Consider the following 19,010-nt stretch of genomic DNA (forward strand, 5'->3'; position numbering starts at 1 on the left):
GCAAAGAGCTACCTGGGAAATCCACCTGTTTTGACTAGACGAACTGGGGGGAACACTCCATTGGGGGAGAGGGAGAAACAGTTACAGAAGTGCTGCCTTTTCTCTTGCGCATATGAATAGCAAACTCGGCTGCCCCCCCCACCCCCCGTTTCCGCCTCTGTCCTGGATGTGGCTTTGGGTTTGCGGCTGTATCACGTCCTGTTGCTTTTCAAAACCCCTCCTGTCCAGGCTTGTGCTGCCAGACAGTGTCGGGCGGATAGTTCAGAGCCATCCCCGACTTGAAACTTCAAGGATCCCCACCTGCGTGAGAGCAGGTCTCTCAGTCAAGGGGAACGATTGGGCAGAGCTTCCCAACCGCCTCCCGGCTAAACGTCACCTGCGTCGCCACGACCAGCGACCGGGTCAGAAATGCCGAGCTGTCTCAGGACGCGCCAGCAGCTACAAGGACGTTACACAAAAGTCCCCAGGCGCCCGCCCTTTCCTGGGGTGCCCCGACCACAGCGCTCTCAGAGAGGGGAGAAACAAACCCGAAGCGGTGACTTACAGAGGGCGCCGCACGACGAGGTTGGGGGAACTGGCAACCCCATAAAGGAGACGAGAGGAGAGCGGAGTGGGAAAGCGGCGCTGCGGAATTCTTCTTTTTCCTGTTTCTTCGGGACTCCGCCAATCCGCCCGCGCGCGACGTTGCGCGAGGCGGCAGCGGCTCTGGCGGCAGAAGCTGCCGGGCTGAGCCAAGGGCTGCGGGACTGGGCGTGGTTCTGGTTGAACTCTGTCCGCCAATCGGGCGCAGGCAGAACGGAGCCCTGTCACAGCGAGCGTGCACGTGGGAGCTCGGGAGAGAGCGCTGCTGAGGCGGTCTTCTTTTCCTCGCCTGGGAAGCAAATGGACTCCCGTGGACCGTAGGCTTGAGGGGCGATGTAGTTGCACTGCGCGCAGTTCCCTTTCCCTCGAGTTGAGTGGGAGCTGCGGTGAGTCTACGCGTCTAACAGAATCAGGGTGGGAAACTTTCCGTGGAGTGGACCACGTTGGGCTGCAAGTGGGAGAACTGAATGCTCCCCGGCGCTGCTGCGGCTTAATGGCTGAGAGAATGCGTTGTGCTCTTGGAGGGAGCCAGCCGGCTCAAATCTTGGCCCTGCCACGAACTCTTTAGGTGGCCTTACGCAAGCCGGTCATGTGCTGGGTTTAGAAGTAGTAATTTGGCATACATTAGAAAGCTGTTGCAAAAAGTTCCATGTAGCAGCGTTGGGGCAAAACTAAATCCATCTAAAATACAAAGATTGTGGCCTGAAACACCTTTTTACAAATTTAACATCTAAGCTGATGAAGAAATCTAGAGAACTTGAAAACTATGACCCACTGAAACACCACCACACACCATATCAGTTACAATTTGCCACCTGTCTAGTCTCTATTTACTAGGTGGAGAACTCTGATCCTCCTACACACAGGGCCTCCTCTCTCCTTTTACCAGAGACTCCACCAGACAAGGGTAAACAAACAGTTCCTAAATTCTCTACCCCTCATCCAGCTAAATGCCCAGGGCTGTTGAAGTAAGAGAACTCAGTATTTATTTCCCATATATGCTGCCACCCTTTAGTTCCTCAGATACCTTGGTCATGACCCAGAGGGACTGGTGTTTGCGTGATTGTTGTTTCCCTACACAAACAACTTCCAGCCAGGGTTGGCAAAGTTAACAGAGAAAAAGTAAAAAATTATTTACATGTTTAACATAACAGGAGTGTGTGAGTCAGACACCCGGATCCATTGTTCCTAAAGTGTGAACTTCTGTTTCCTACAGATCAATGAGTAAGATCACCTTTCACCCTCAGGTTTCAATTAAGTGGAGAAAATCTGAATTGATGCCATTGGGAGACTAAGTCATGGAGTGTATTTGCTAATGGACATTTTTGATGGTACATAACTTGGAATATTGATTGCTGATATATCCGTGAATTCGGAGAGACAGGCAATTTTAAACCTGTCACTATGAGGTAAAGTAAATACACTCAAAATGAATATTATACCTAAAATTATATATGTTTTACATGTAATTCTTTTTTGTATATCTTATAAATATATTTATAACATTAATACTTTATTTTGGAAATTTATGTGGGTCTCCTTACTGTCTTAGATTTCTGTAAAGAGGATGCAAGTGCCCCCTCAGTTTTTCAATCAGTCTACCATTGGATCATTAAGTGGGAATAAATTAAAGGGGAATTGGAATCAGTTATTTATCATCATGGTTGGAATACAAACATGTACATTTTGAGCTATTACTGGTTTACTCAAGTAGCCATTATAAAGTTAATTAAAAAGGGGCTTTGCTGGTTAAACTATTAGCAATTCTGAAGATGTTCCATGAAAGCTGACAGGAGTACATGGAAGTGCAGTGACAGGATAAACATAATCGCAATTATGTATGTATGAATTCAGTCAAATACGTGCACATTTAAAACAGCAGATTGAATAACATTAAAATGGAGCTAATTTGTTACATAACTAATTCTAAAAGTAGGTCTTATCATAACTAGCTCAGAGCAACATCAGATTAGTTTGGGTGTGTATAACAGAGATGAAATGAATCTGACAAATCTCATCAGATTTGAAACAGCAGTATTTTAATGCCACAAGCATTTACCAAGAAAATTATATTCATCAGTCTCAAAATCTTAAACTTAAAATCCAGGTTCTGAAATATTTCCATCAGTTGCGAACTTGCCATTTCTTTGTGAGCAGAGTTTTGCCTCCTGTCAAATTCCTAGACTTCGCCACTCAAAAAAAGAGTTTTTAGTATTTGGTGTTATATGACCATCTACAGCTGCATTATCCCAAATCCTTTGTTTCGTACTTTTGATGTGATGTCTTCCTGTTTTTACCATATAATAACATGACAAAACACTGGGTAGGTTAGGCTTCTGTGCTTATACGCCCATTCAAATACATTCAGAAGTTCACAGGACCTCCAGAAGTAAAGATTAAAAGTGTTATTTGCTTGGATTAACATTTAGTTCATCAGTTTTTGTTTGAGGAAATCGTTCACATTTTAATAGTTTATTCAGATTATTTTTAACTCACATACATATGATAAAATGTATGTAAAATGCAGACCAACCTGGCCTGCAGGTTCCACAGCTGTTGATGCATTTACAAGTAGGTTTGGCAACTCTGGGTAGGGAAATTTCTGGAGATTTGGGGTGGAGCCTTGGGAGGGCAGAATTTGGGGAGGAGAGAATGCTCAGGAGGGATGTAATGCCACAGAGTCTACCCTGTAAAGCTGTCATTTTCTCCAGGGAAATTGACCTCTATATTAGATCAGTCATGATTCTGAGAGAACTCCAGACCCCATCTTATTTACAAGTATTAAGCTACAATCACTTACATACTTATTTAAAGTTTCACTGAAATCAATAGAACCTGCTTCTGCATGAGCACATTCAGAATTAATTGGACTTTGATGCTTAGAAATATAACCTTAAGCAGTCCGTGGGTAGTGGCCTAGGGCACCCTAATTGTTTTTTCCTTACTAAAATAAGCTGGCCAAACAAATTCACATTCATTAGTCATACATCATGGCAGCCTTCCATATACTGATGCTAGCAATATTATTCTAGTACATTTTTATCCTGCCATTCTACTACAGATTTCAGGGTGGTACGCTTTCTTCTCCATTCACCATTTCATGAGCACAACAACCCTATAAGGTAGGCTAAATTGAGAACATGCAAGCTTTCAGGGCAAAGTGGAAATCTGAACCTTGGTCTACCAGATCCAAATCTGGCTCCACTACACTACACTACCAGAACATACCAATCATATTGTCCTTATTTTGTGGCTTTTTTTCTGTTAGAGGCACAAACAATGGGTGGATAACGTCCGGGGTGGGAGGGATGACAAAATAAAACAGTATCAATGCCATCCTAAGCAGACTTACATCATTCTAAGACCATTTGCTTCAGTGGACTTAGAAGGGCATAACTTTGCTTAGGATGGCATTGTACAAGAGTGGGCAATGTTTTATGGGCCTATGTGCAAGACAGGTGGCATGGAAAGGGAGGGAGCAGAGAAATCTTGTGATGCCACGAACATCACAAGATAGCTTATCAAGCCAAATTAATATGAACTAATTTGGCACATATTAATAAATACATTGTTTGCATGTTCCTGATAATTACTAATCTATAAGCTGTATGAGTCAAAAGAGGAAATAGAATTCAAGCTTTAATTTAACTGGATATTAAAGTAACTATTTTAAATCCTGTATTCTCATACCTGGAAGGCCCACATACCATTTCTCTATGACCAGTGCCTACCAGCTTGTAACATGGATTCTGTATCCCAGGTCCTTTCCAATATATATGATCTAATAAATCGTAAAATAAAACAAATCTACTTTTATGTCTGAAAGGCCATAAAGGCTTACTGCTCAGACCAGCCCTCCACCCTTGAACCTCTGCGCTCCAGTAGAGTATACTCATGCCGCCGCCACCCCCCCCCCCCCAAATTCTTGGGCTCTCCTTGTTCGTATTGCTTTAGGGTTTTTTTCAAGGCACAACCTTACCAAGTGAGGGCCTGCCTGGAGACAGACTGTTTCCCACAAGGCAGAGCTGTTACCACATGCTCTACCTCCCCTCACCCCCGCTCCCTACTCTGTAGATTAGCATGTTGATGGCAGGTAGATTTGTTATTTGGTAACATTTTTTTTCTGGAATTGGTGTTTTCAAGGGGGTGACATTGTAAGCTGCTTTGAGTCAACACTGAATGGAGAAGAGCACCAAAATAAACTTTCACCATCAGTTCTGGTAAAAATAACTTATCTGACATTCTTAAATCTCTCATCCTCAAGCTGTTATGAAAATCTTTGCTAAACTTTTCAAGAGAAATGCTCCTTATTCATAATAATTCCTTATTCTTTCTTGAGAAGGTGTACTTAAAGAAAATATATAGAAATTTATAATGCCATTGAGGAGAAAAGATCCACAACAGACCCTTTTTCAGAATTTGAGACATGTTTCTGATCCAGAGGAATATATTTACGTGTACCATGAGTTAGTTACAGTTACAGCTGATTTCTTCTTTATTTTGCTTTGGAGTGCTTGGGTTTTGTAAACTACATGAAAGCTATGTACATTATTTCTGTTCAGTAACTTTAACTGAAACAAAGTTGTTTATTGTGACTATCCATATCATGCTTTCATTGGGACAATGCTGAGAAACAGGTGATAAAATTACCCAAGCATCCATGGAATGCTTCATATTATCTCTTCCTAGAAATAGATTAGACACATTAGTATTCAAGACAGAGCACTTTCAAATAACCATTTGCGTGCACAAGAATCAAGGATACCTTTCTTAGATTAGTTATATTTAGCAAACAGCAAACTCTAATATTCGTTTTTATCACCACCAATTTACAAGGGAGCATTAACAACAGTTTACACATTCACACTGTCATGTTATTTAACTGCAATTAGAAAATAAGCATGGCATTTACTTTCATGATTTTAGGCCTGTAATATATTGTAGGATCAAAACCCCTTCATTTTAAGAGGAGATGCACAGCATAATCTAGTCACTGAATGATGTACAGTGCACTCCCAAACAGAGTTATACCCTTCTAAGCCTATTCACTTCAATGGGCTTAGAAGAGTATAACTCTGTTTAGAATTGCATTATTAGAATGGCAACTAACCCTGATGCTGGCATAACTCTGAGATACATTAAATTATCTGAAGATATGCTGGTATAAAAATGGGCAACATCAGGAGCATGCTGGGGAAGGAGTGGGGCCCACAGCCCCAGCACTGTAGTGTTGCCAGCTCCAGGTTGAGAAATTCCTGGAGATTTGGGGGCTGTAGCCTAAAGAAAGTGGGGAAGGGAGGGACCTCAGCAGAGTATAAGGCCATAGAGACCACCCTCCAAAGCAGCCATTTTTTCCAGGGGAACTGATCTCTGTAGCCTGGAGATCAGTTGTAATTCCAGGAGCTCTCCAGCCACCACCTATAGGTTGACAACCCTATCCAGCTGTGTCAGCAACAACCCTGTATAATTTTAAATACTCCCATAAAGCTCATGGAGAATGACAAAAGCACTCTCCAGCTTCCCCACCACAGTTTCAAACCATAACTATGCCTGCAGCTAATTATAGCTTTGCCAAGCATCCAGACACCTCTGTCTCAGATGAGAAGGGGTGTAGCATGGAGATGTTTCTTTCTGGTCTCATGGAGGGGACTTTGATGAAAGGGCAATTTGTACAAACAGCTAAGGAAGAAAGCAGATGTTGTAGTATATTTCTAACACTGTTCTGCTCAGAACTCTTACAAATAGTCCGCCTGAGAACACAAAACAAAACTGAAGCCTCCATTTCTCTAGCTAGGGATACAAAGACTTGATTCAGTATTCCTAATAATTTTCATTAAGTGTGGGATTTGTTTCATAGCTGTGTCTCTGTTTGACTGTGTTTTGGAAGATCAGTTCCCACCCTCATTCCTAAATGACTCCATCTGTCTTGAACACCTGTCTCACAGTGGGAGGGGGCTCCAATATCTGCACAGTTGTGATGTCAAAAGGAGGGGGGCGAGGGTCCTAAATGTGGGTTTTAGTCTTGTTTCTTCCTTCTGTTTTGCTGCTGGTTGGACTACGGCTGACCAAACAGTGAGCTTTGCATTCTTGCAAAATGCAATCCCATGCCCTTGTTTACTTACATGGGTGCTTTTTTCTCAGTGAGCTATGGGGAAGATGACAGGAAAGCATTCTGTGAATGTACAATTGTATGCTGTCTTCTTGCTGCCCAGTTTCTGAATTCCCCTTGCTTGGCTGGTGCCCCTTAGCCCTCTCTGGTGTGAATCTCTGTGGAGTATAGGTCTTGGGAATTCTAGCAGTGTTGCAGTTGCATATGGGTAAGGGGGTTGGAATGCTTTGGTTTCTTTTCTGGATGTCCACCTGGCAAAAAGAACATGGTTGCTGGAAGAGAAGCAAATTGGCATCTGGAAAGCTCTCTGTAGAGTGTTCATTCCAGGGCTATGACTTGTCATACAACAATCTAACGTACAGTGGGAGAAGTGTGTCCCATTTCTTATGCTCTGCATGTGGATAGCAGGAGTATAACTTCAGGTGGGAGTGCCCACATTGTAACATGCTGCTTAACTACTTCCATCTCTGGTGATCATGGGAGAGTTGTTGGCATGGTGCTCCATGACTGGGGGGAAGAGGGTTGCTATGATGCAATTGCCATATACTCTCATCTATATAGAGATTTATTTTTTTTTTCTGCTTTACTGGGGAAGCATAAGATTCTGCTGGTGCTGCTCTGGCATCTGTAGCTTAGGTCTGATCTGCCTCGGGTGCGCTCTTCACATACCCTGGAAATTGTAAAAGTGCCCTCTTTAGCTTCTGGGCCATGAAATCAGTACACATCATATAGTCTCCCATTTTGTGCTTACTTGCAGTGTAGGTTCCATGCATCCAAACTTTTAATTTGGACAATCGACCACTTACAAAACTTATATTAAGACACAGAGTGCAATTCTATATATGCACGTTGTGACATGAAAGAATCCTGTTCAGGAGTACCAGGTTCTATGGCACTAGAAAGAGAATTTATGTAGCACGATTCTAGCTGCCTTTGATCCTCCTAATGTACGTTCTAGTTCTCTCTTCAGATGTTATATTTGAAAATATGACAAATACCCATGTCATACTCACATATCTTTATGTTGGCTCATCTTTTATTGTCTGAGCTTAAAATAGGGTGCACTTCAGTTTGTCTTAAAGGATGTGGTGGGACATATGGGTGAATACATCTCTTGCATGTGCTGGATCCATGACTACTGCATTCTCTAATAAAGAATCTCCTATATTCATGATTTCAAGCAGGAAAATATATTCTGAAAGACTACGTACTTGATCATGTTTATTACTCTTGACTAAAAAATAGCAAATGTGCCTGGATTCTTACTTAGTACAATCAATAAGCATAAACGCTTAAGAGATGCCCTGCTGGTCAAACTACTTGTCCGTCTAGTTCAGCATTCTGTATTACTCAGTAGCCAACCATCCTCAAGACACAAAAGCCATGGCTTCTGTGAGGCTGTCTCCTGCTCTGGCCCTGCCTTAGCTGGTTCAGACATAGAGTCGTTAACTGGGTTCCCGCCAGTTATTTCAGGTCCCCGCCAGCGTCGCAAATGCCGCGATCTGACTCGACACAGGTCTGACAACTGTGGAGGCCAGATTATGGATTGTAGCAATATTACACTGGTTAGAGCTAATTTTCTTTCCCAAAGGCCTTATCAGTTTACTGTTAACTGACTCTAGTACTCCAACTTAGGCCAGAATGCTAGATAGGAAATTAGCCTCTTACGATCTATTGCAACAATTATTGCTTAGTATGGGCTATGATCATGCAAAAAGACTTATTAAGCAGAGAATACTCGAGGTTGAGAGGCAACATGACATAAACAGAATCAAAAAGTTCCATTTTGATTCAGATACCATAAACAGACTAACATCTATGCCTTATCTTTACAACTTGGCAAATCAGGAACTCAGGAGAGCCTTTACGTTAATGCGATGGGATGCTTTGCCCTCCGTTGTACTTGAAGGCAGATACAAAAGAATTCCCATAATAAAACGCCTGTGCCCCTGTGCTGATGGGAAAATAGAATCCTTAGAACATGTTATTTTTGAGTGTAAAATGTACAATCAGATCAGAGAAGTCTATATAATGCCTATACTTGTAGTGTACCCAGGAAGACAAAGAGCTCTTCTTCTTTCGAAAATGCTATTGGATAAGAAACAGGATGTAACATACGAGGATGCTAAATTCGAATGGTTGGCAATGAAGAGCAGGAGATATTATATTACTAACTAAAGGTTTTCTTAATTCTGTATTTATGCTGGATTAGGTTTTACACTGTATTGGGTTTTAAAATAATTTTAATGTGTTATTTTACTATAATGGTTTATTGACCTGCTGTTTTATTTACCCATAGGTTTTACTATGCCTTGTATCTCGCTTGCTGGTCTATGACCGTAATAATAAATTTGAATTCAGGCCAGGTGGGCTTGGGAGGTCAGGGTCTCAGACAGTCCTGAACCAGTTAAACCAGGCTGTCTCTACATGGCCGACTGGGGGTTAGCCTGTTCTGGGGTCCTTTGTCGGGCCTTCCTGAGGGGGCCTACTTTGCTTTCAGCTGCCAAGTGGTTCTCCAGCAACATAGTGGCTCCTTTAAGTTCAACCAGCTTGTTGCATGCAACCCAGTGGCGAGTCCAGGGAAGAAAGAAGTTGCTCCAGAATCACCTGGGCTCTTACCCACTTTTCTCCATCACTTGTGGGCCTCAGCCACCTGTAAGTGGCGTCCTGAAGAACTGCGACCCAGTGCTTCAGGGCCAGGTCCCCTCTCGATACATCAGGGTCTAAAATTTCTGGTGGTAGGTCTCTTGTGTTATCTTGTACCTTTCTAGGATGACCTTCAGCTTCTTATAATCAGGCCCATCTTCCCTGGGTAGTGCCCATAAGGCTGCCTGGGCCTCTCCCATTAGGAAAGGTCCAAGGATGAAGGCCCACTGGTCAGGTACCCAACAGGCTGCTGCTGCAGTTTGTTCAAATGCCTCTAGGTAGGCATCCACTTCATCATTGGGCCCCAGTTTGGCCAGATGAAACCAGGGAGGTTGGCTCATCCCTGGGTCACCTCCTGCAGGTCCTGCCTGTCAGCCATGGCCCTGCCTGGGTAGGCCTCCCACGCCTGCCATAGGTCTCTTACCAGGGCAGCCTGAGAGTCTTGCTGCTGCTGTGCATGGGCTGCTTGAGGATCACGTTGCTGCTGGGCCACTTCCCTCACCTACCACTCTTGATGTCTGGCCAACCACTGGCTGAACTGGGTCAAGTCAATGTCAGAGAGATGCAACCTCCTGCAGGATGGCTGCCCATATTCTCCACCACAATGTGAGGCTCTCCCCTGCTCTGATCCTGCCTTAGATGGTTCAGCTGTAGCATTGTCAACTGGGTGGGTCCTGGCAAGGTGACCCAGGTCTCAAGAAAAGAGCATGGGGTGGGCTAACATTGCCCAGGAGTCTCACTGCTCTCTTGGATAGGCTCTGGTCTCTCTCTCTGTGCTCTCCTCAAAACCCCTCCCCCCCCAGCTTGTGGGTGGACTTCCCTTTTATCATTTCACCATTCCCAGTCTCCACCTCCTAGTCCCAACAACCTAGCCACTGCCCTGGCTGCCTTAGGTAGCCACACCTGTGGTCGCTCTGCTGCCAGCCTCTCCTGGCTATTTCCAACCTCCTCTAGCTTGCCTGTTGGTTTCCTGTGCTGTCATTCTTCCTCCACCTGCCTCTGTGCTGGGGTGTGGCCTGGCTCTGCCTTTGCTGCCATTGGCCTGCTGCTTGCATTGGTGCTGGCTCTGCCTTTGCTGCCATCGGCCTGCTGCTTGCATTGGTGCTGTCCGGTTGTCCCTGCCTCCTACCCCATCACCCTCTGGCTGGGCTGTTGAGCCCTGGAACACATCTCCAGGATTAGAAATAAGGTGCTGGAGGCACCTTTAACAGAACATTTTTTAGAGACACATCACACTACAGAAATTAAGGTAGCTGTATTATTTGTGGCACAGTCAACCTCTTCTCGTAGTATCAACAGAGAGTTACTGAGATGCAAAACTGAATGGATTTTCATATTAAACACCTTAAAACCTCAGGAGTTAAACAGTGATATTTCTTTCCAGTGTTTTCTGTGTTAAAATAGGAAAACCTTTCTGATGTTACTGCACCTTTAAATCAACATGGTTTTCTTAAGTGTTAAGAGGCAGAAGCCTATATATACAGATTATTAACACCTAGAGAGACACGCAGACTTGGGTTTCTGCATCACTCTTTGGGTTTTCTTGAATGAGTCAGCTTTCAGGGTAAGTTACCCATGGAGGGTTCCCAAATCTGTCCTGGGTGCCAGAAAGCCTCCTCCTTGATATTGCCTACTAGCACTGATATTTGGAAGTATGCTGCCTCTGGACATGGAAACCCCCTTTCATCAACATGACTAGTAACCAATCATGACCATCTATTCCATAATCCCAGGTAGCTTTCTTTTTTCTCTTCTCTTAGACAGTGTGGTAGATATCTTCCAGGCTTATTTGCACATTCAAAATGTTTTTGCTTTAAATATTTTAACTTTTTCTGTATTTCTTCTACTTCAAACAGATCCAATTGATTCTTTGTTTTAATTCCTGGTGTCTGTTGGAATAATACGTAAAATCTCTTTCATTGGGGTGAAGTGTTCACCAAACATCTTCCCGTTCTAAAATTCCCATATATCTAAATACATTTTTTGGGGTATTTTCCTCCAACATTCTTAGATCTGTCTCCTTTGGAGTCTAAAACCTCATTCAAATCTCCAAAAATTATAACCTCTCCTTGAAAGTCTAATAATGTTATGAACATCTCTATGAATCTGCTCAGTCCCCTTTCAAACCTCTCTGTGCTAGTGGTAACCACTACAGCGGTTACATGAACATAACATAATAATAACAGAGAATGTAACAAAAAGTGCCCCTGTCCCGAGGCACTTACAAAATGAAATTATAAAAGTTGTGGAGAAAAAATTAATGGTTCATATTTTTAAGCTTCATTTTAGTCTGGCTAGAAACTATAAGAATAAAAAAATATACTGAGTGTGAGATGGTAATGAGAATCTCCAAGGTGAAATATCAAAGAGATACGAGATTGTATGAAAGGGGAAAGACATGAGGTAGTAATGCCCACCTGTAGCAAAGCCACAAGATATGGTAAAAGTCATATTGTGTCGTATGAGTGACAATGTGGAGAGAGATTATTGCAGAACTCAGAACAGAATTTGAGTAATCCCAAAGAAGGGAGATGGCCAAGGATGAGTTTCCCACCACTGAGCAACTGATCCAGCAAGGAGGAGAATAACCCTTGAGAAACCCATTAGCCATAGAAACCTAGAGCATGTGAGTTTGAGGTAACATAGTCAAAGAGGAGGGATAGAGGACTGTAAGAAGAGTGGCAAAAGGAGGAGTTTTGGCAGCATGAAGATTCATCAGTAGTTTTACTGATAACATTTTCAGAGTAGGTGGAGTGGTCAAGAGGTCAAGTCAAGACTACATGCATACTCCAGAACTTAGGAGGTATAAAAGAGGCATGAAAAGAACATGATGATGATCCCTTCAGAGATGGGAACAGAAGGAAGGATTTATAACAGAAGAACTAATTCCTGGACAAGCACCTGGTACATATGCTTTCAAATATACAGGAAATTATCTCTGATTACTTTTGTTCTAAACGAACTTCTACCTTAGACTACAAAACTATTCTAACTATAGAGTTGTTATGTCTGGAAACAATAAGTCCAGAGATGCCTTCTGCCCTTCACGCCCATAAAAATAAAACGTAGCCAAAAATAGACTCAGAAAATCTACTTGCATTGGATCTCTACAGACAACTGTTTACCACTTGTCATATGATGTGTGTATGTGGGTGGGTGCATATAGTCATATGACAAGACTTAGTATCTGTTAGTATCTGGCTACAGGTGAGGCAATTTTTACCACATTCCTAAAGTTTCTGATCACAACTGAGAATAAATGGTAAAAATAACCTTAATATATGGCCAAATACTACAGATGAGAAAATTCCACAAAGTTTCCATGCAATGTAGAAAATAATCTTGCTCATTCTTGCAAGCAAATGATATAAGAATTCTCTTTAGGGGTGGCAATACATTGCAAACAGCTGTCTGCAGGAATCAGCACATTTAAAGCAATGCTTTCTGTCAATCGAGAGGTATATATACATTTAGAGTACAAACGAGAAATGTTTCATTTGCCCGAATGTATAAGCTTAGTTTGTTGGGTATGTAGATAAGTTTGCGAACTGCAACTTTGGAAATTGCTGGAGATTTGGGATGCAATGTCTGGGGAGAACAGTTTGGGGAGGGAGCTCAGTGGGGTATATGATGCCATAGAGCCCACCCTCTGAAGTTGCCTTTTCCTCCAGGGGAACTGATTTATGTAGTCTGAAGATCAGTTGTAACTCCAGGAGAACTCCAGGCTCCTTGAGGATTGTAATTCTATATGTAGGAACTGCAGGCCAGGAGACACATGGTTCTTTGAAGTACTTTAAATCCTCATTCAAATGTGATGCTGGTGAGGCAAAAAAAAACCTTACAAGAGCTTAGCATAATTGAAGTTCTATTGCAACCCATGCAAAGCAGGTATGTGTACTTAGTTTGCACACCAGAGAACTGTAGTCTTTGCAGATCTTGTGCTGATGTGATAACTACATGTAGCTACTTTGCATGAGCTGCAGCACAGTTTGAACAAAAGCCTTTTGCCATACTGACAACACACTTGAATGGAGCTAATGGTTGTGGGTGTGGATGTAGCTGTTCCATGGCGTAGTAAGGTTTGATTAGAAACAGTAGACAATTGGGTTATTCTTTGAATAAGCTCCTTGGAAAATACCCACTTGCTATCATGGGGTGGGCCTATGAATTTTTTTTTTTTGCTTTCCCATAAAACTAGTTTATCCTGTAATCAGATTATTACAGTGACATATTTCTACTCCCCCTTTCCTCCCAAAGAAAACTGGCTCATAAAGGTTCCCCTGAATTCTCCACACTTGGAGAATGGTAAACACAAACTATTATCACCTCAGTTTTGAAGGAAGTGGCATTAAAACTGTATGGACATGATAAATTCAGCAGTGCAATGAAGGTTTGTCTCTTACGTAGAACGAAAAATACTTCCTAATTATCATTGCTACTCTTCATTACAATTTAATACAAATTTGTTTCTCTAGATCCAAATTTTTAATCTTTCATTGAACAACAACATTGTATAACAACAGGATATTAGTTTGCTGAATTACATCACTGTATTATTTATACTCCTGGAATCTACTAAACATGTCTTTCAGGGTTTATGTCATACTTAGATTTTAGCCATTAGTATAATTTAAGGCTGTGTGCTTGGAAATTAATCAAAATTTGACCTGAACATCATAAATATTATAAATTTGACCAGAATTATTTCTAACTCCAAAGAGCTGCTGGAAACCATCTGATTTGAACCTTATTCTGCTGCCTTGCTGTCTAATTTCATTTTCTCTGGTGGCCGAAAGTAGGAGGAGTAATGAATGGAAAGAGTGACTCTGCTGATATTTGCTTGACAGGAACATCATCCAACCAAATAAGATTGTCCTACTTGCTGTTCCTTGCACAGTATTCCTGCATTCTGCCAGTCACTCACACTGTGACAGTGGAGAGGGGGAAATAAAGGCTTGTCTTCAGGCTATATAATCTCTTACAAACCCCAGTACTGAGACTCTCACCAACAGCAGAGGAAAGAGATCAATCTCACTTACATGCTTCTTTCTGTCAGTTCTGCAAGTGAAAAATTTAATAGAATGTAGAACAAAAGTACTTTTTACTATCTGCCTGAAGTTTGGGGTTGAAGTTATCTTTGGTAAGAGGTGCAGTTCCTAGATGGGAAGGTGAGATATCCCTGGACAATTGGAATATGCATATATTTAAATAAAATGTACATGGAAGGGTGGGTCAGAATTTTTTCCCCTCCAAGATAGGTGGCAGCTCCTCTTACAAGAGGCTCTCAATTAATAGTGCATTTATTTTTACAAGCAAAATTACTGCAGTTTTAAGTATATCTCATATAGGGTGCTAATAGAAGAAGACAGGCAAACACAGGACTTTTCAGAGTCTTGCATTGCACTCACCCTCTGTAAACTTGTCAACAGGGTGACTGGCATATCTTTTTCATTCTTGTTCTTGCTAAATTGCCATCTCAGATTTCAATAAGTAAGGGCTGAGAATCCCTTCCCCCGCAAAAGGGCTACCAAGCTACTTCGAACCTTCTAGGATGGAATTAATGGTGGTCAGAGCAGAAAACCAAGAATGTACACAAGTGTAAGGATTTTGTTAACAGCTAAAATTATCTAGCAACAGTCCCATTACTACATTCCCAGAGGAAATCCTTCTGAGTAGGAACTTAGGATATTAGTTTGCTGAATTACATCACTGTATTATTTACACTCCTGGAATCTACTAAACATGTCTTTCAGGGCTTATGTCATACTTAGCTTTATAACTGACCTGCTAAACTTTATGCTCTTAATGACCTGAACTTGCTCCTTTCCTCATCTGCAGCTTAAGCTAGTTATACACAGGGAATTTTTAACTTACATTAGGTTCTATAGCTAACTTTCAGCTGAAATACTTGTATGATTTCCATGTAGAAAATGTTATTTAAACAGTGTTATTGAGGCTGAAGTCCTAAGCATGCTGAACTTTGGCAAAAGCTCCACTGACATAAGCCCAAGAAAACACGGTTGTGACTGAGCTATCAACCTTGCTTAAAAGAGCATAGATTACACTTGTGGGGGACGATTACTGGATATGAGACAAAGCTTTTTTAAGGTGATGACAGTGATTACCCCAATGACCTATCTAATTTCTTGAGTTTTGTTTGCCTGAGCTGGGTGATATGCTAAGAAATGATGAAGTGACAAAGGGTTAGTATATAAACTTGCACGAGAGTTTGAGGGACTTGAGTAAAGTTCTTTAGGTTCCCAATTCTTAAGACATGCATCCCTGAAAAGCTGTACCATCTGGTGCATTTCTTTGCTACTTTTGAGGAATTTTATGAAAAGCAAGTAGTTAAGTCTATTTGCCTCTGTTTTGATAGCAAGCATAATGATGTGTTTCCAATATTTATGATGATATAGTTTGATATGGAAATTGGGTCTACTCATATGGCTCATCGATATTACAAATTGAGCACCCTTATGCTCTAGAATTTCTTCTCCAGTTTGGAATATTAAAAGAGATCAAGCTATATGGAAATCAGTAGACATAGTCAGTAGAGTAAGTCAGCTTACTCTTGATTAAATTCTTGTTGATGGTGCGATCTACATGTCCCATCCCACTAAGCAGCCTTTAAAAAAATATCTTCTCTTGATTTTGTTAAATTCTCTTTTTTGTTTCTTACAAATTTTTATATAGTAGTAGTCCTTCATCCTCTTTTGTATTAGGCTGTTGAATTTGAAGCAGCTATTCATCCCAGCTGGTCTTTTAGGGTGGGTTCAGTTGTTGAACCCAACTACTATGTGTAATACAATATTGTACTTTCATGTAGTCTTTCAGCAATCATGAGCCAACATTAGAAGCCAGGAGACAACTTTTAGAGCTTTTCAGTAATGTCAATTGAGAAAACTCGAAAATACTGAGCTTTCCATGTCAAGATGGGAGCAGTTATCCCACTGATAACCATTCAAAGGTTTCACGAGCTACAAAGTGTTCATTCAAGGTTTCTATCTATGCTGTAAAACAACCTTGAGCACTAAATATAATGGTGAGGAGGTATAATTTAATTTAATTTATTAAATCTCTAACCTCCTTGTGAACGGGCTCAGGCAGGTAACATTATTAAATAACAACAATAAATACAGCATAAATACGAGTATAAAACTCAGTTTAAAAACCATAAAAATATATCCAATAGCAACAAAAATGTTAAGACTATACACCTCTTCAGCAATCAGAGAAGGCAGGCAGGTCCTAGATATTTAGATAGCAATGGACAATGGACCAAGGCTACAGCAGAAAGGCAGACCAGGTAGCCCGCTAGGGTTGCCAGCCTCCAGGTAGTAGCTAGAGATCTCCTGGAATTACAACTTGTCTCCAGGCCACAGAGATCAGTCCATCTGGAGAAAATGGCTACTTTGGGGGGCGGACTCTATGGAATTATGCCATGCCAAGGTCCTTTCCCTCCCTAAACCCCACTTTCTCCAGGTTTCTCCAGGTTTCACCCCCCAGATCTCCAGGAATTTCCCAACTTGGAGCTGGCAACCCTATAGCCCACACAGACCTCAACCACTGCCATAGGCCTGGTGGAACATCTCTGTCTTACAGGGCCCCAGAACTGTAATAAGTCCTGCAGGGCCCTGGTCCTGACAAAGAGAGAGTTCCGCCAGGCCAGTGCCAGGGCTGAAAAGGCCCTGGTCCTGAAAAGGCCCTGGTCCCAAAAAGGTTAAACAAATAACTAAAAATAGAATGTTACCCTAGATGAAAATTATGTCTGGTTTTTCAAAGCTTCAAAGCAGAAAGCAAGAACACAGCCCCTGCAATTTCTAGTTAATGTGTTCTGATGTGGAGAAAAAAGTTTTGTTTCCTATAGCAGCCTGGGGACAAGAGTAGACAAAGGCATAGATGAAATTATGGGGCATAAGATGGGACCACTGCATATGCTCTCAAGCTTCAAAAGGAATAGGCATTATAGATAGCAATTGAAATACATAGTAGGAGTCGGTTACTGAGGCCATAAAACCCTTTGTTGACAAGCTGAATGAAACAGATCAAAGGGTGGGCTTAATTGAGAGCGATGTGAAAGCCATTAAGGAAGTAGTGGGGGGGGCAGAGAAGTCTGCTCGGGAAAATGCGTCACTTACGAGAGCAACGAACAAGGAGCTAAAGTTGGTGGAAAATCAGCTGATTGGGCTGCAAGTGGAACGAACACAGACCATTTTGCGTCTCCAGAATGTTAAAGAGGAGGAAAACGAGGATTTGTGGGATCTTGCCTCGGAACTTTTAGCGTCACCCGCGAGAGCAACTAAAGAAGAAGTAAGAAGCGCCATTTTGGGAGTCCGTTGGGCATCTTCAAAATATGCAATGAAGCGGCAGCTGCCTCGCGAAATCGTTATTGAGTTCTCATCCAGGAGGGTCCGGGACAATATCCTATATAACTCATATAATGCGGAGTTGGACTTTCTGGGAAATAAAGTCAAGATACTGAAGGACGTTCCATTTTTAGTTCGGAAGAGAAGATTTAAATATAAAAAGCTGGCCGCTCTTTTGAGGGAACGTGACATAAAGTACAAATGGCTATTTCCGGAAGGAATCGGGTTTAGTTACAAAGATCAAGCTTACAAGATTAATTCGGAAGATCAGCTAAGGGATTTTGTGGACAAAAATCCAGAATTTGGGCCAGACATCAAGCAAAAAGAAGAAGATTCGAAGCCTGAAGGGAGGGGGGAGGAAACGAGCGCTGTGGCTGTAGCTGCTCAGAGAGAACCGCGTCCGAGGCCCAGAGGGGGGAAAAAGATTTAATTTGAATTGTAATTTGTATTTTGTAAGATCAACCATTCCATCATTACTTTATTAAGCTATTTTTTTTAATTATGGCAGTATGAAGGGAAAGCATTGAAATGTAGGGTTTAGTGTTTGTAAGTTGCCTTCCCCTTTTTTCCACCCCCCCTTTCCCCCCTTCTTATTCTCCCTTCTTTCCCTTCCCTTGTACTATTGTAGTTTTTTGTAGTTTATTGTTTTTAGATGTTAAAAAGAATAAAAATATATATATATAAAAAAGAATTACATAGTAGGAGCGTGTCATGTTTTTTCTCTGAGGTAATCATTGCCTAAACCAACTGTTGCTCCTTGTCCATTTCACTACAACCTATAGCACTGTAAATACTTTTAAACTAATAATTGAAAAGAGCTGTTTTTCTCTCCAAGTCTTCAAGTATCATCTCATGGTCAACATTCATCCCGTGTACCCACCTTTATTCTGGATCAAGGATGGAACTAGTCTTCTTCATATCTTCCAGTGTGAGAACCACTTCAATATAGTACAATCTATTGTGGCACAGATACACATGTACATAACACAAAACACCTGGGTGGCACTGATATGTAGGTCTTTCCTACATAATAGGCATCAGTTTTTCCAGTAGGCTGCTGATTCCATGGGGAAGACTCACATAATGAAGAATGCACATGTTCACATTTTTCAGCCAGGGCCCACTGCTCCTGCTCCACATTGTAGGGCATATATGTGAAGAAAGGAGGACTTAGGAATGTGTAAAATTTCTTATACATCTGTTATCTCTATTATATTGACTAATAATATAATCTTTTTACCCTGATTGTCTAAAATTTAAATAAAACCAAATAGTGACGCACTAAAATTTTCAATTACAACTACTTT

At 41.7% G+C, this 19,010-nt stretch overlaps 1 protein-coding gene and 1 long non-coding RNA gene across 9 annotated transcripts in view; one reads left to right on the forward strand and one right to left on the reverse strand.

Moving 5' to 3' along the window:
* Positions 1 to 707, reverse strand: part of MICAL2 (microtubule associated monooxygenase, calponin and LIM domain containing 2) — a 247,655-nt gene extending 246,948 nt beyond the window's left edge. For all 8 annotated transcript variants that reach the window (XM_054972925.1, XM_054972924.1, XM_054972922.1 and 5 more), the window contains exon 1: positions 545 to 707. The gene's annotated coding sequence lies outside the window, so the exon portion shown is untranslated. The remainder of the gene's footprint in view (positions 1 to 544) is intronic.
* Positions 708 to 815: 108 nt separating this feature from the next.
* Positions 816 to 19,010, forward strand: part of LOC129323789 (uncharacterized) — a 42,917-nt gene continuing 24,722 nt past the window's right edge. The window contains exons 1-2 of the long non-coding RNA XR_008596486.1: positions 816 to 968; positions 1,799 to 1,991. This is a non-coding gene — a long non-coding RNA (uncharacterized LOC129323789). The remainder of the gene's footprint in view (positions 969 to 1,798; positions 1,992 to 19,010) is intronic.

This window comes from Eublepharis macularius, chromosome 2 (assembly GCF_028583425.1).
Source record: "Eublepharis macularius isolate TG4126 chromosome 2, MPM_Emac_v1.0, whole genome shotgun sequence".
Classification (NCBI taxonomy): Eukaryota; Metazoa; Chordata; class Lepidosauria; order Squamata; family Eublepharidae; genus Eublepharis; species Eublepharis macularius.